A 15,192-nucleotide genomic window follows, 5' to 3' on the forward strand; every position below is an offset into this window, starting at 1 on the left:
CAAGCGTGGGCCGCGCCGGAGATGCCCAACTCGGAGAGGGTGGAGAGGAGGATCTGATGGTTCACAGTATCGAAGGCAGCCGATAGGTCTAGAAGGATGAGAGCAGAGGAGAGAGAGTTAGCTTTAGCAGTGCGGAGCGCCTCCGTGATACAGAGAAGAGCAGTCTCAGTTGAATGACTAGTCTTGAAACCTGACTGATTTGGATCAAGAAGGTCATTCTGAGAGAGATAGCGGGAGAGCTGGCCAAGGACGGCACGTTCAAGAGTTTTGGAGAGAAAAGAAAGAAGGGATACTGGTCTGTAGTTGTTGACATCGGAGTGATCGAGTGTAGGTTTTTTCAGAAGGGGTTCAACTCTCGCTCTCTTGAAGACGGAAGGGACGTAGCCAGCGGTCAGGGATGAGTTGATGAGCGAGGTGAGGTAAGGGAGAAGGAGTTTTAGATTCCGTCTCTCACAGTTGAAGTGTACCGATGATAAAAAATTACAGACCTCTACATGCTTTGTAAGTGGGAAAACCTGCAAAATCGGCAGAGTATCAAACACTTGTTTTCCCCACTGTAGGTGACCATTTTGGAATTTTACAACCAAGCAGGTCATTTCATTACAACTTGAAAATAATTGTCTCTCTCCCCCAGGACCCTTTTCTTCCTTACATTTATCTGAAGAATTACATAAGTAAACTGCACAATGAGATTAAAATGAATGAGTAAATGCACATATTCAAGGTTCCCATTATTTTATACTGTTCCTAAATATAGCCTGTAGTGACATTTGAAAACAACTCCCAGTAAAAGTACAAATAAAAATAAAATATGCGCAATATGACAAACCAAATGGAAAGAAAACTTTTTAAAATTTTTATCCAAGGCCCCTGTCCCTGCAGGAGGCCTTTTGGTATGCCTTCATTGCAAATAAGAATTTGTTCTTAACTGACTTGCCTAGTTAAATAAAACAAGACAGGAGAGCATAAAGCTAAATAGCTAATGTTGTCAAAATACTTTAGGTACTACTTAAAAAAAACATTGGTTACGAAGTATGCGACAGATAACAGGTTTAGACTAACAATGAAATGCTTACTTATGGGCCCTTCCCAACATTGCAGAAAGAAAAGAGAGAAATAATAAAAGTAATAATGAATACACTCACCAAATCAGGAGTTTCGCAGAACAACTATCGGCATTACTGCCGTTACGATATGTACTTACAATAAAAACAATTACATTGTTTTGACCAAGTGCGATGCGCCAAATCCAATAAAATCAGTCACCTAGCAGCAGTACAGTGTCCCGAAAGAGAGATCGTATTTTCAGAAGTACATACCATGTGTAGCAGCAGTAATGACAAAAAAAATAACTTAATTAGGCTACATATGCAGATATTACAGTAACAGCACATTAAGTGTTTTAGACAGAATACTGCAATACTAAGTATTTTTTTAATTTTTACTAATACTGTGCCCGTCAAGAGAGAGATCTGCTTGACTGGCTGGCAGAGTGTGTACCCATGGGAGAGAATGAGAGATTTGGTAAGTGAGTTTTTTTTGTATGCATGTGTCAGAGAGATATGAAAGAGGCCTAGGCTAGATGTTAGGACATTGTGTTACCAGGTCACCTGCTCATAATTGACTAGTTAAAATGGGATACATTGTTTGATTGTTAATAATTGTAATTCTTATGCTAAATAGTCATAATTGTTTATACAGTTCAGTCAACTATACTGAAGAAAAATATTAAGGCAACATGTAAAAGTGTTGGTCCCATGTTTCATGATCTGAAATAAAAATGTCTGGGATATTTTTTTTCATATGTACAAAAATAGTATTTCTAAAACAAAAACACAAACTTGGCGCACAAATTAGGTTACATCCCTGTTAGTGAGCATTTCTCTTTCGCCAAGACAATCCATCCACCTGACAGGTGTGGCATATCAAGAAGCTGATTAAACAGCATGATCATAACACAGATGCACCCAGTGCTGGGGACAATAAAAGGCCACTCTAAAATGTGCAGTTGTCACACAACACAATGCCACAGATGTCTCAAGTGGAAGGAGCATGCAAATGGAATGTCTACCAGAGCTGTTGCCAGAGAAATGAATGTTCATTTCTCGACCAACGTTGTTTTAAAGAATTTGGCAGTACATCTAACCGGCCTCGCAACCACGTGTAACCACGCCAGCCCAGGACCTCCACATCTAGCTTCTCCACCTGCGGGACTGTCCGAGACAAGCCACCGGACAGGTGATGAAACGGTGGGTTTACACAACAATAATTTCTGCACACTGTCAGAAACGGTCTCTGGAAAGCTCATCTGCGTGCTCATCGTCCTCACCAGGGTCTTGATTTGACTGCAGTTCGGCTTCGTAACAGACCGCAGTGGGCAAATGCTCACCTTTGAGGGCCACTAGCATGCTGGAGATGTGTGCTCTTCACGGATTAATCCCGGTTTCAAGTGTACCGGGCAAATACCGTGTATGGCGTTGTGTGGGCGAGCGGTTTGCTGATGTCAATGTTGTGAACAGAGTGTCCCATGATGGCGGTGGGGTTATAGAATGGTCAGGCATAAGCGACAAACACAACTGCATTTTATCGATGGCAAATTCAACGGAATTTAATTAATTAATGCCAAAATATCAAGCAAAAGAGGCTTTTTTTTTTTGCTAAACAGGTAGAGATTAAAGCAGGTGGGGCTCTACCTGCCCTGAATGACAGGTCGCCACTGTTTGGTGCCATTATCTACTAGAGATTAACATTGACCAGTCCGCAATCTTTTTCTATCATATCCTCATCATAAAGTGTTCTGTGTTCCTGAGAAGATTCTCTAGAACATGGAATACAGTGTTCCAAGTATAACACCAAATCCACAGTTTCATTTGGAACCTTAAACACCCTACTGGATAATTATGTGGATGTTTTGAAGTCTAAATTAAACCTTAGGTGTGGCAATAATAATATGGCAATAATTGTACATTTTCTTGCAACAGCCTTCAGTGAATTTGTTGCCACCTGATGCCCATGGCAGGGACAACTAGAAAACAACCGCTGTTCCCTAACTGATGTTTTTTTATGTTTAAATAACGTTAGTTAGGTTTAAATACTTGGAGGAAATGACAGTAACATCTTCACAACATAAATTTGGAAAAAAAACATGAAAAATAGGAAGTTAGCTAGCTAGTCGTAAATTAGGCTAACACATACAACTAGCTAGTTTGCTAGCTACATTGGCATGCATCTGAAATGAGTGGCTAACTAGTTAACTAAACGACTGACATTGTTAGCTTGCTGCTAGCAAAACCTATAACACTTGCTACTAGCTAGCCAACATACGCTTGCTATCCAACGTTACGTTAATCGTGACCCGTTATCTGGTCGTCAACATTAATCATTTCCAGCAGGAGCCCAACAAAATGATAGCTACTAATACTATCTAAACGATAAAACAGGGTAATGACATATGATGTATTTCTTCTGTCTGACATTTACCTTATAGCTAGCTAATCCTTTGTCAAATCGTCAAGGGAATTCACGGGTGTTTGAGTTCCCTTCACCTCCGTCCTCGAGCGCCTGTGGGGCAGTAGATTATTGTTGATGGTGGCTTGCAGACTAGCACATTTCTTTGAGCAGAAGGGAAACCCACCCACCTTTCGGGAACGAACCACTTGTAAATCAGGGGGTGGGTTATTATATCAATATAAATTCAATACAAATCGTTCTTCATATATAATAAATCACACACTTTTGAAACAAAGCATGACATCTATATCGACGTGTTATCTCGAATCATCATTATTCGAGCTCTAGATTCCCCTTTTAAATTAATTTGTCATCATTTAACCCCGTACACTTTGGTATGGGTATATTGAAGAAACATCAACAAAACAGTGGAACACATGGAAGAGTTGGAACATCATGTATGATCAAAAATAATTATATAGGGTGCGAGAGCAAGTGTCCACATACACATGTAGTGTATTTAGAACATTGGCCTGTTGGAAACTGGAACCCACTACTATATGCACAGTTCGGACGTGATCAGATTCATCCCTAGAAAAACTGCGTATTAAACTCTGGGGGGAAACAGAATAATTTAACCGATGTCTGTCGTCAATTAGTTACTAATTTGTTTTATAATGATCTGTTAATCGCTAAGCACTATTGGTCCCAGAAAGTTTGTGCCGTTATGTCAACTCCGGTGGTCAGTTCCCACTGGGCACAAATCAAATCAAATTTTATTTGTCACATACACATGGTTAGCAGATGTTAATGCGAGTGTAGCGAAATGCTTGTGCTTCTAGTTCCGACAATGCAGTGATAACCAACAAGTAATCTAACTAACAATAAGGGGATAAAGAATATGTACATATGATGGTATCGAGTACAGTATATACATATGAGATGAGTATGCAGACAAAGTAAACAAAGTGGCATAGTTAAAGTGGCTAGTGATACATGTATTACATAAGGATGTAGTCGATGATATAGAGTACAGTATATACTTATGCATATGAGATGAATAATGTAGGGTAAGTAACATTATATAAGGTAGCATTGTTTAATAAAGTGGCTAGTGATATATTTACATCATTTCCCATCAATTCCCATTATTAAAGTGGCTGGAGTTGGGTCAGTGTCAATGACAGTGTGTTGGCAGCAGCCACTCAATGTTAGTGGTGGCTGTTTAACAGTCTGATGGCCTTGAGATAGAAGCTGTTTTTCAGTCTCTCGGTCCCAGCTTTGATGCACCTGTACTGACCTCGCCTTCTGGATGATAGCGGGGTGAACAGGCAGTGGCTCGGGTGGTTGATGTCCTTGATGATCTTTATGGCCTTCCTGTAACATCGGGTGGTGTAGGTGTCCTGGAGGGCAGGTAGTTTGCCCCCGGTGATGCGTTGTGCAGACCTCACTACCCTCTGGAGAGCCTTACGGTTGAGGGCGGAGCAGTTGCCGTACCAGGCGGTGATACAGCCCGCCAGGATGCTGTCGATTGTGCATCTGTAGAAGTTTGTGAGTGCTTTTGGTGACAAGCCGAATTTCTTCAGCCTCCTGAGGTTGAAGAGGCGCTGCTGCGCCTTCTTCACGACGCTGTCAGTGTGAGTGGACCAATTCAGTTTGTCTGTGATGTGTATGCCGAGGAACTTAAAACTTGCTACCCTCTCCACTACTGTTCCATTGATGTGGATAGGGGGGTGTTCCCTCTGCTGTTTCCTGAAGTCCACAATCATCTCCTTAGTTTTGTTGACGTTGAGTGTGAGGTTATTTTCCTGACACCACACTCCGAGGGCCCTCACCTCCTCCCTGTAGGCCGTCTCGTCGTTGTTGGTAATCAAGCCTACCACTGTTGTGTCGTCCGCAAACTTGATGATTGAGTTGGAGGCGTGCGTGGCCACGCAGTCGTGGGTGAACAGGGAGTACAGGAGAGGGCTCAGAACGCACCCTTGTGGGGCCCCCGTGTTGAGGATCAGCGGGGAGGAGATGTTGTTGCCTACCCTCACCACCTGGGGGCGGCCCGTCAGGAAGTCCAGTACCCAGTTGCACAGGGCGGGGTCGAGACCCAGGGTCTCGAGCTTGATGACGAGCTTGGAGGGTACTATGGTGTTGAATGCCGAGCTGTAGTCGATGAACAGCATTCTCACATAGGAATTCCTCTTGTCCAGGTGGGTTAGGGCAGTGTGCAGTGTGATTGAGATTGCATCGTCTGTGGACCTATTTGGGCGGTAAGCAAATTGGAGTGGGTCTAGGGTGTCAGGTAGGGTGGAGGTGATATGGTCCTTGACTAGTCTCTCAAAGCACTTCATGATGACGGAAGTGAGTGCTACGGGGCGGTAGTCGTTTAGCTCAGTTACCTTAGCTTTCTTGGGAACAGGAACAATGGTGGCCCTCTTGAAGCATGTAGGAACAGCAGACTGGTATAGGGATTGATTGAATATGTCCGTAAACACACCGGCCAGCTGGTCTGCGCATGCTCTGAGGGCGCGGCTGGGGATGCCGTCTGGGCCTGCAGCCTTGCGAGGGTTAACACGTTTAAATGTATTACTCACCTCGGCTGCAGTGAAGGAGAGACCGCATGTTTTCGTTGCAGGCCGTGTCAGTGGCACTGTATTGTCCTCAAAGCGGGCAAAAAAGTTATTTAGTCTGCCTGGGAGCAAGACATCCTGGTCCGTGACTGGGCTGGGTTTCTTCTTGTAGTCCGTGATTGACTGTAGACCCTGCCACATGCCTCTTGTGTCTGAGCCGTTGAATTGAGATTCTACTTTGTCTCTGTACTGACGCTTAGCTTGTTTAATAGCCTTGCGGAGGGAATAGCTGCACTGTTTGTATTCGGTCATGTTACCAGACACCTTGCCCTGATTAAAAGCAGTGGTTCGCTTTCAGTTTCACGCGAATGCTGCCATCAATCCACGGTTTCTGGTTAGGGAATGTTTTTATCGTTGCTATGGGAACGACATCTTCAACACACGTTCTAATGAACTCGCACACCGAATCAGCGTATTCGTCAATATTTTTATCTGACGCAATACGAAACATGTCCCAGTCCACGTGATGGAAGCAGTCTTGGAGTGTGGAGTCAGCTTGGTCGGACCAGCGTTGGACAGACCTCAGCGTGGGAGCCTCTTGTTTAAGTTTCTGTCTGTAGGCAGGGATCAACAAAATGGAGTCGTGGTCAGCTTTTCCGAAAGGGGGCGGGGCAGGACCTTATATGCGTCGCGGAAGTTAGAGTAACAATGATCCAAGGTTTTACCACCCTTGGTTGCGCAATCGATATGCTGATAAAATTTAGGGAGTCTTGTTTTCAGATTAGCTTTGTTAAAATCCCCAGCTACAATGAATGCAGCCTCCGGATAAATGGTTTCCAGTTTGCAAAGAGTTGAATAAAGTTCGTTCAGAGCCATCGATGTGTCTGCTTTGGGGGGGTATATACGGCTGTGATTATAATCGAAGAGAATTCTCTTGGTAGATAATGCGGTCTACATTTGATTGTGAGGAATTCTAAAATCAGGTGAACAGAAGGATTTGAGTTCCTGTATGTTTCTTTCATCACACCATGTCTCGTTAGTCATGAGGCATACGCCCCCGCCACTCTTCTTACCAGAAAGATGTTTGTTTCTGTCGGCGCGATGCGTGGAGAAACCCGTTGGCTGCACCGCCCCGGATAACGTCTTCCCAGTGAGCCATGTTTCCGTGAAGCAGAGGACGTTACAGTCTCTGATGTCCCTCTGGAATGCTACCCTTGCTCGGATTTCATCAACCTTGTTGTCAAGAGACTGGACAAACAGATTGAATCAACGTTGTTTCAACGTAAATTGACCTGGAATCTACATGGAAAATACATTTCATTTGCAAAAATGCATCAATTACAGTATGATGTTGTTTTGAGGGTTAAATTAACCACAGGATTACGTCATCGTGGCAAACAATTTAACCTAGACACACCTTGTATAAAATATTTTTAATTACCTCAATAGATCATAAATGAGAGAATGTCCACAACAGTTCTGGAGTTCTCAAATTGAACGGTGTATTGACCCAGAACTCACACAGGCTACTGTCTGGCCGTAATCTACGCCAAATACATCTGATAACAATAACAGCTATCCCGCTGGTCACCAACAACGCCTGACACCGAAGCATTTCAGGCATTCCATTGATTGGCAGAGAGCAGGGTGATTGGCATGCTGGATGCAGAGAAACCCCTGAGTAACTGGTAAACGTCCCCTGATAACCACACAACAGAACGTCAGAACACATCATTTTGTAACTTTGCCCAAGAAGCATTTAACTGCAGGGCACTCCCACATCATATACAAGGAACGTGCATACTTGATTTAGGGAACACAGTGAACACTTGGGAGTTGGGGCCAATTTCATTGTAAAATGTTTCATTGGTGTTAATTACACTCTGTGAATTGATATATTGATGGTTTGCATTACGGGATGACAAGGCCCTATTTTCGATATTATGTTGCAGTTAAAGCGTGGTTCAGATTCAATTAGATCTGTAGACCATACTTTTTTTAATGGTTGGCTCAGAATATGACCTTTCCAAAAGTTAATATATTATAGAGATCAGTCCTTTCGGGCGACCAGATCATTTATTTATAAATCCCATCATTGGATGTTTGGTAGTAGGGTTTCCCAAAGTACTCCATAGCTGACCTAAATTGTATATAGAAAAAAGTTTCCTGGTAATGTGTAGGTATCTTTCAAGTCTTGGAATGTTAACACTTACTGTCTATGATATCGGTAAGGGTACGGATTCAACATGTGGACCATTGGGGGGAGAAAAGGGCCATCCCCCAGAGGCCACTTTGATTCCCAGTTACATTGTTTAAAAATATCAATTGTGTGAGAAAATTGTGTGAACAATAATAGGAGCAAAGCGTGACTTACTAACATTGTTTAAGGCATATATCAGTGAAGACCACCTCTTCCAGGGCAATAGGAGACACCTTATTTTTCTCTATACTCAGCCAGGGAGCAAAATAATCATGTCTAAACCAATTTAGGATGGGACGAAATGCTAGAGCCTGGAAATACAATTTAATGTTTGGTACAGATAGTCCTCCTACACCTTTATCTGGAATAATTTACTTTGCCATATAATTGTTGAAACGCATGATGACTTTTATCCCAATAGCCAGAAGGGGGAGCCATGGGAAGCACTGAACGCCGTGACAATATATTCATTTTGACAATAGATATTCTGCCGGTTAAAGCAACTGGGATATTATTCCATCAACTGAGGTCGGATTGAATTGATTTCAGCGTTCTGTTAAAGGTTCTGGCAATTGTTTTATCTAGAGAAGGAAATATATCTACTGCCAAATATTTAAAATGGGAAACGATTGGGATTCCATAAGTAGAGATGGAGTCCTCCATCGGGGTCTTGAGAGGCAGTAGGGCTGATTTGGTTAGATACATTTTTTAACTTGAGATGAAGCTGAATTTATTGATGATCTTCAATGCGTTTGGGAGCGATTGCGATACATTGTCTAGATATCGTAAAATATAATCTGCATATAATGATATGAAATTATCCGTAGATTTGAGAGAAATTGGTGTTATTTCTTTCAATGTATTAATTGTCTGGGCCAGATGTTCCATGGATAATAAGAATAGCAGAGGCCAGACTGGATCTCCTTGTCTGCTGCGTCGAGTGATTCTGAATGGAGCAGAGCTGATATTGCCTGTTACAAGTATGGCTGAGGGATTGACATACAGTATTTTAATCATATGAATGAAATGTAAGCCAATTCCCATATGTTCCAAGAGCAGACTAAAGATATTACCATTGTAGTCAGTCTATCAAAAGCGTTTTCTGCATCGAGAGATAATACAGCCCAAGGAGCTGTTGTTTCTGATGAAGTGTCTAAGATACACAATATATACAAAAGTATGTGGACCCCTTCAAATTAGTGGATTCAGCTATTTCATCCACACCTATTGCTGACAGGTGTATACAATCGAGCACACAGCCATGTAATCTCCATACACAAACATTGGCAGTAGAATGGCCTTACTGAAGAGCTCGGTGACTTACCACGTGGCACCGTCACAGGATACCACTTTTCCAATAAGTCCATTTCTGCCCTGCTAGAGCTGCCCCGGTCAACTGTAAGTGCTTTATTGTGAAGTGGAAACATCTAGGAGCAACAACGGCTCAGCCGCGGAGTGATAGGCTACACAAACTCACAACAGGACCACCAAGTGCTGAAGCACATAGTGCGTAAAAATGTACTGTCCTCGGATGCAACATTCACTACTGAGTTCCAAACTGCCTTTAGAAGCAACATCAGCACAAAAACTGCTCTTCTTATCCATAGCCGAGCAGCCAAACACAAGCCTAAGATCACCATGAGTAATGCCAAGCGTCAGCTGGAGTGGTGTAAAGCTCACCTCCATTGGACTCTGGAGCAGTGGAAACACATTCTCTTGAGTGATGAATCATGCTTCACCATCTGGAAGTCCGACGAACAAATCTGGGTTTGGGGGATGCCAAGAGAAAGCTAACTGCCACAATGCATAGTGCCAACTATAAAGTTCAGTGGAGGAGGAATAATGGTCAGCATGACATTGCCCCCGTGCACAAAGCAAGATCTGTCCAGAAATGGGTTGTCAAGATCAGTGTGGAAGAACTTGACTGGCCTACACAGAGTCCTGACCTCAACCACATCGGAAATCTTTGGGATGAATTGGAACGCCGACTCCGAGCCAGGCCTAATCACCCAACATCAGCGCCCGACCTCACTAATGGTCTTGTGGCTGAATGGAAGCAAGTCCCCGCAGCAATGTTCCAACTAGTGGAAGGCCTTCCCAGAAGAGTGGAGGCTGTTATAGCAGCAAAGGTGGACCAACTCCATATTCATTCCCATGATTTGGAATGAGACGTTCAACGAGCAAGTGTCCGCATACTTTTGGTCATGCAGTGTTTGTAATTGTCAACGGAGGTTATCCGAGGATAAATGCTTTTAACCAAACTCGCTTTGGTCCATGTGGATCAATTTGGGTAAGTTAGTCTCGAGACGAGAGGACAAAATTTCGGAACATTTTTATATTTGTGTTTTTCAAAGATAGGGGGCAATATTGAGAACATTAGGTGGAGCCAAATTAGTGCTGTGTTCACGTCTCCCAAATTGAACCTTTGTGAACGGCTCTATGAATCATTTAGAGCAATATGGACCTCATTTATTCAAACATTATAAACAGGAGGAATATCATCCTACCCAGGTGATCTATGCCCTTTTGAGTTCATTGAGATATTCATGTTCATTGAGGTAGCTTCCTCTGTTGAGAGAACTTAATAATTTTAGAAAGGACAGTGTGGGTTGGTGTGGATTTACAATCCATAATACATGTTTCTCCCACTCCCGCGGGGAAAACATCTCCATTTACGACCCTACAATGACATGCAATTACACTTGTATCAGCCCCCAGCACTGCTGGGAAATACTGGAAGACAAAGAGCTGCATAACATAAGTAGTATATAAAAGAGGGCCTTGTGTTCCATTATGGAGTGGTGCTGTGAATTTCTGATCTCCTTGACAAGCAGTGATTATATCTCTGGCCTCCTCTGTTAGGCCTCCCACTATACCCTGGCCTCCTCTGTTAGGCCTCCCACTATACCCTGGCCTCCTCTGTTAGGCCTCCCTCTATACCCTGGTCTCCTCTGTTAGGCCTACCTCTATACCCTGGCCTCCTCTGTTAGGCCTCCCACTATACCCTGGCCTCCTCTGTTAGGCCTCCCTCTATACCCTGGTCTCCTCTGTTAGGCCTCCCTCTATACACTGGCCTCCTCTGTTAGGCCTCCCTCTATACCCTGGCCTCCTCTGTTAGGCCTCCCACTATACCCTGGCCTCCTCTGTTAGGCCTCCCACTATACCCTGGCCTCCTCTGTTAGGCCTTCCACTACTCCCTGGCCTCCTCTATTAGGCCTCCCACTATACCCTGGCCTCCTGTTAGGCCTCCTACTATACCCTGGCCTCTGTTAGGCCTCCTACTATACCCTGCCACTGGTGATCTCCGTTCATCCTGACCATGAAGCCATGACAATATTTATGACCTACTACACCTCATCAGGGCTATTATGGTCACATTACCACACAGCGGTATCAATGTCATTAGCCCCCATGAGGTGGCATATATAATGGGAATTACTACAGGAGCGTCACCTGAATGTATTCCTAAGCAGTTTTCATTTGACTAATTGACTGAAGTCTAATGGAAAAACACATGGAACTTCATATGCAGAGATCCACTGCAGTTCAATGATTGAATGTGGCTTAATGGTTCATCAGGTCCACAGAGACGTGTTTTTCCAGTAGAAAACTGTTTACAACATATTGTTCCTCTAAAACAATGCAACCTATGTTGTATCACTGCAGCCTGCAACTGTATATATTTCAGGGCATGTTGACAACGGTCATTACAACGTGACATGCACCAGCTTGTTCTAGTGTTTCATCTTATGCCTGCATCATGGAAACACACAGCACCTCCAATTTGGCACCAGAATAAAGAGCCGTTTTTCTGAATGATTCTGCTTGATCAAAACAGATCTGTGCTTTCCCCATTAAAATCGAATAAAATCAGATTGATGTTGAATTGCTTGTTCAGTAGCTATCCCCTTTACCTATATAATAGGGACTAAAACATAAACAGTTGTAGATTCAGAGAACGGGTGTAATCGGGTAGGTTTTCAACCATAACAAATGTACCATTATGCTAATGTTCTCTCGATAAATAATATATTAAGACAAACATGGCGGCAGGGTAACCTAGTGGTTAATATATGGGGCGGCAGGGTAGCCTAGTGGTTAGAGCCTTGGACTAGTAAAATCTGTCATTCTGCCCCTGAACAGGCAGTTAACCCACTGTTCCTAGGCCGTCATTAAAAATAAGAATTTATTCTTAACTGACTTGCCTAGTTAAATAAAGGTTAATCAAATATTTCTTTAAACATGGACATCATATTTTAAAGATAGGGTAACAGTGCCCCCTCGTGGTCAGAGAAAGTGCTACAGGTACACAATCTGAACAAAGTCTCTTATGACCTCAATAACGTGGGGTAAACTGGACATTTTGATTTTCTTCTCAATAGTCCTATTAGGGGGTAAGGGAAAAGACTAGTCATGTAACCAGCTCACCAAATGGATCTCATTCACTATGAAGAAGCATTTGGTTTGGAAGAGGACTAACAACTCAAATGACTTATGCAGACATACAGTGCCTTTGGAAAGTATTCTGCCCACATGACTTTTTCCACATTGTGTTACTTTACAGCCTTATTCTAAAATGGATAAAATAAACAATAATCCTCAGCAATCTACACACAGTGCAAGTCCCTGAATGTCCTTGAGTGGCCCAGCCAGAGCTCAAACATCTCTGTAGAGACCTGAAAATAGCTGTGCAGCGACGCTCCCCATTCAACCTGAAAGAGCTTGAGAGAATCTGCAGACAGGAATGGGAGAAACTCCCCAAATAGAGTTGTGCCAAGCTTGTAGCGTCATACCCAAGAAGACTCGAGGCTGTAATAGCTGTCAAAGACGTTTCAACAAAGTACTGAGTAAAGGGTCTGAATATTTATGCTAATGTGATATTTCCATGTTTTATTTTTAATACACATGCAAAAATGTAAAAAAAGAAAAAAAAAGAAAGCTTTTTCATTGCCATTATGGGCTAGTGTGTAGATTGATGAGGGAGAAAAAAATGATTTAATCCATTTTTAAATAAGGCTGTAACGTAACAAAATGTGGATAAAGTCAAGGGGTCTAAATACTTTCCAAATGCTCTGTACATCAAATGTGGGCATACAACTACAGAAGCAAACTATTGTACTATTTTAGTCTGTAAATAATGTTAAACTGATTGAAAATATGTACATCAATAATATGATACACAGTAACATGTTTGTTTATCCACCGCAGGAAAGAAATAACCACGTTTATCTTTTCAATTCACTGGACATGAACCCCCTTCTCTCTCTGCCTCTCAACTCTGTCAATTAGTCACTTTTCATGAGTTCAACACGGTGCTTTTAGCATCTACATATTCAGCCATTAAATCTACAGGAATTCATCATCACTGCCTCAGTGCACCCACATTGTAACCCCAAGGCGGATCTCTGGTCTACAGGTTGCTGCTTGTTCACAACCAGTGACACCAGCTCAGATCTGGTTAGACGAGTTCTGTCAGGCTAAAAAAGCTTTCAGTGATCATGTGATCGTTTTAGCTCTGAAAAGCCAGCTTGTGAGTTTGTGAAGATGTTAGGCTACTGTTATGTTAACGCTGTTTAAATGGATTGCTTCGCGAAATGACTCTTTATTTGGTATATTTTAATTCAGAAGCAGTTCAGTCTACTGTATATCAGCAATGTTAGTATGAATAACAATCTTCAGTGTAACGAACTGACTAGAGTTTGTATTGGTATTTATTATGGATCCCCATTATCTGATGCCAAGACACCAAGGTCCAGCAGAATTAAGGTAGTTGTACAATTCAGAAAACATTTCAATACATTCACAGATTTCATCAGAGTTATGTCTAATGATATTACAAATACGGGGCTTGCGTCACTTCAGCCGTTCGACTCAGTGAAGTGTTTTGGGATGGGTCTCCTGCCATTGAGGTATGACTCCTCACAAAAAGGCCCTGTTGTAGCATCCAGATGAGCACAACCTATACTAGCGTCTTCCAGGGAGGAAGTCCTGACAGGAAAAGGCCAGGCTAAAAAGATCTTCCACTGAGCTGGAGGCTGAACCCAGCCAGCAGGCTGGGGCTGAGTGTTCCGGTGCCACAGGGGATGTTGTCCAGCCCAGCAAGGTTCAGGAAGGGGTCAGTTTCCCTCCACTCTGGATCACTCCCTGGACCAGGAGGACCTAGAGGCCTGCATGCAGCGACTGCTGGAAGCCCAAGGATCAGAAGGAACATTTTCTGCACATTAACATAATATGAATAATCTTGACACAATCAAAAGATGAAGTAGAGATGAGCATCACTAAGAGGGAGAAATGTGTCAAAGCAGTGTTTGTTATTCCCATGAGAGATTTAAAGAGTCAAATACATTGAAATAATGTTCTCTACTTACTTTTTCATCAAACACTATAAGGGTGGGCACAGTGCAAGTAGAGGGAGTGTACCTGAATAACAAGATACTGTGTACAGTATGTAGAAAGGGTACAGTGAAGGAATGACATGATAATCGAGGGAAGATTGAGTAATGGCAGCACATGATCTTCCTCACCACTAAGGATCTCTTGGCAACAGGTGAGATAGACACACACACAAAACAAGGCTTATGATTACACAAAACTCACCAATCAAATTTGTGGGACGCCGCAAACATGAGCTGTAAAAACAGGGCAATTACAAGGCTCACCAGGGCTCAGCTCAGGAGGGCTTCAGACTCGGGATACGACTCCTCAAGAGGACCAGCCCTGCAAGCGTCAACAATGGCATGTTGGTTAAGGAGAGTGAGGTTTAGGAGTTTAAGTGGTCTGTGGAATGAGCCAACAGCCTGGAAAGGCAGGCATGTTCCCCCCTCTTCACTCCACCCCCCTCCCACCTGCCTGGAATGTGATCCCCCCCGAGGGCAGTTCCCATGGTTGGTGCCAAGTTGAGCATGCTCTGTGGGGTCTGGGGGATAGGCAGGAGGCACAGATAAGAACAAAGCTGGCTGCAGATAGAGACATGCCCATTCT

At 43.1% G+C, this 15,192-nt stretch overlaps 1 protein-coding gene and 1 long non-coding RNA gene across 2 annotated transcripts in view; both read right to left on the reverse strand.

Moving 5' to 3' along the window:
* The window catches only part of LOC118390090 (protein EURL homolog), a 52,579-nt gene extending 48,930 nt beyond the window's left edge, over positions 1-3,649 (reverse strand). The window contains exon 1 of the mRNA XM_035780305.2: positions 3,481-3,649. The gene's annotated coding sequence lies outside the window, so the exon portion shown is untranslated. The remainder of the gene's footprint in view (positions 1-3,480) is intronic.
* Positions 3,650-13,900: 10,251 nt separating this feature from the next.
* Positions 13,901-14,983, reverse strand: LOC118390716 (uncharacterized). Its single transcript, XR_004826982.2, has 3 exons — positions 14,809-14,983; positions 14,580-14,631; positions 13,901-14,394 (listed from the first exon to the last, which is right to left on the reverse strand). It is a non-coding gene; the product is annotated as an uncharacterized LOC118390716 (long non-coding RNA).
* Between the last annotated feature and the right edge of the window lie 209 nt (positions 14,984-15,192).

This window comes from Oncorhynchus keta, chromosome 11 (assembly GCF_023373465.1).
Source record: "Oncorhynchus keta strain PuntledgeMale-10-30-2019 chromosome 11, Oket_V2, whole genome shotgun sequence".
Taxonomy (NCBI): domain Eukaryota; kingdom Metazoa; phylum Chordata; class Actinopteri; order Salmoniformes; family Salmonidae; genus Oncorhynchus; species Oncorhynchus keta.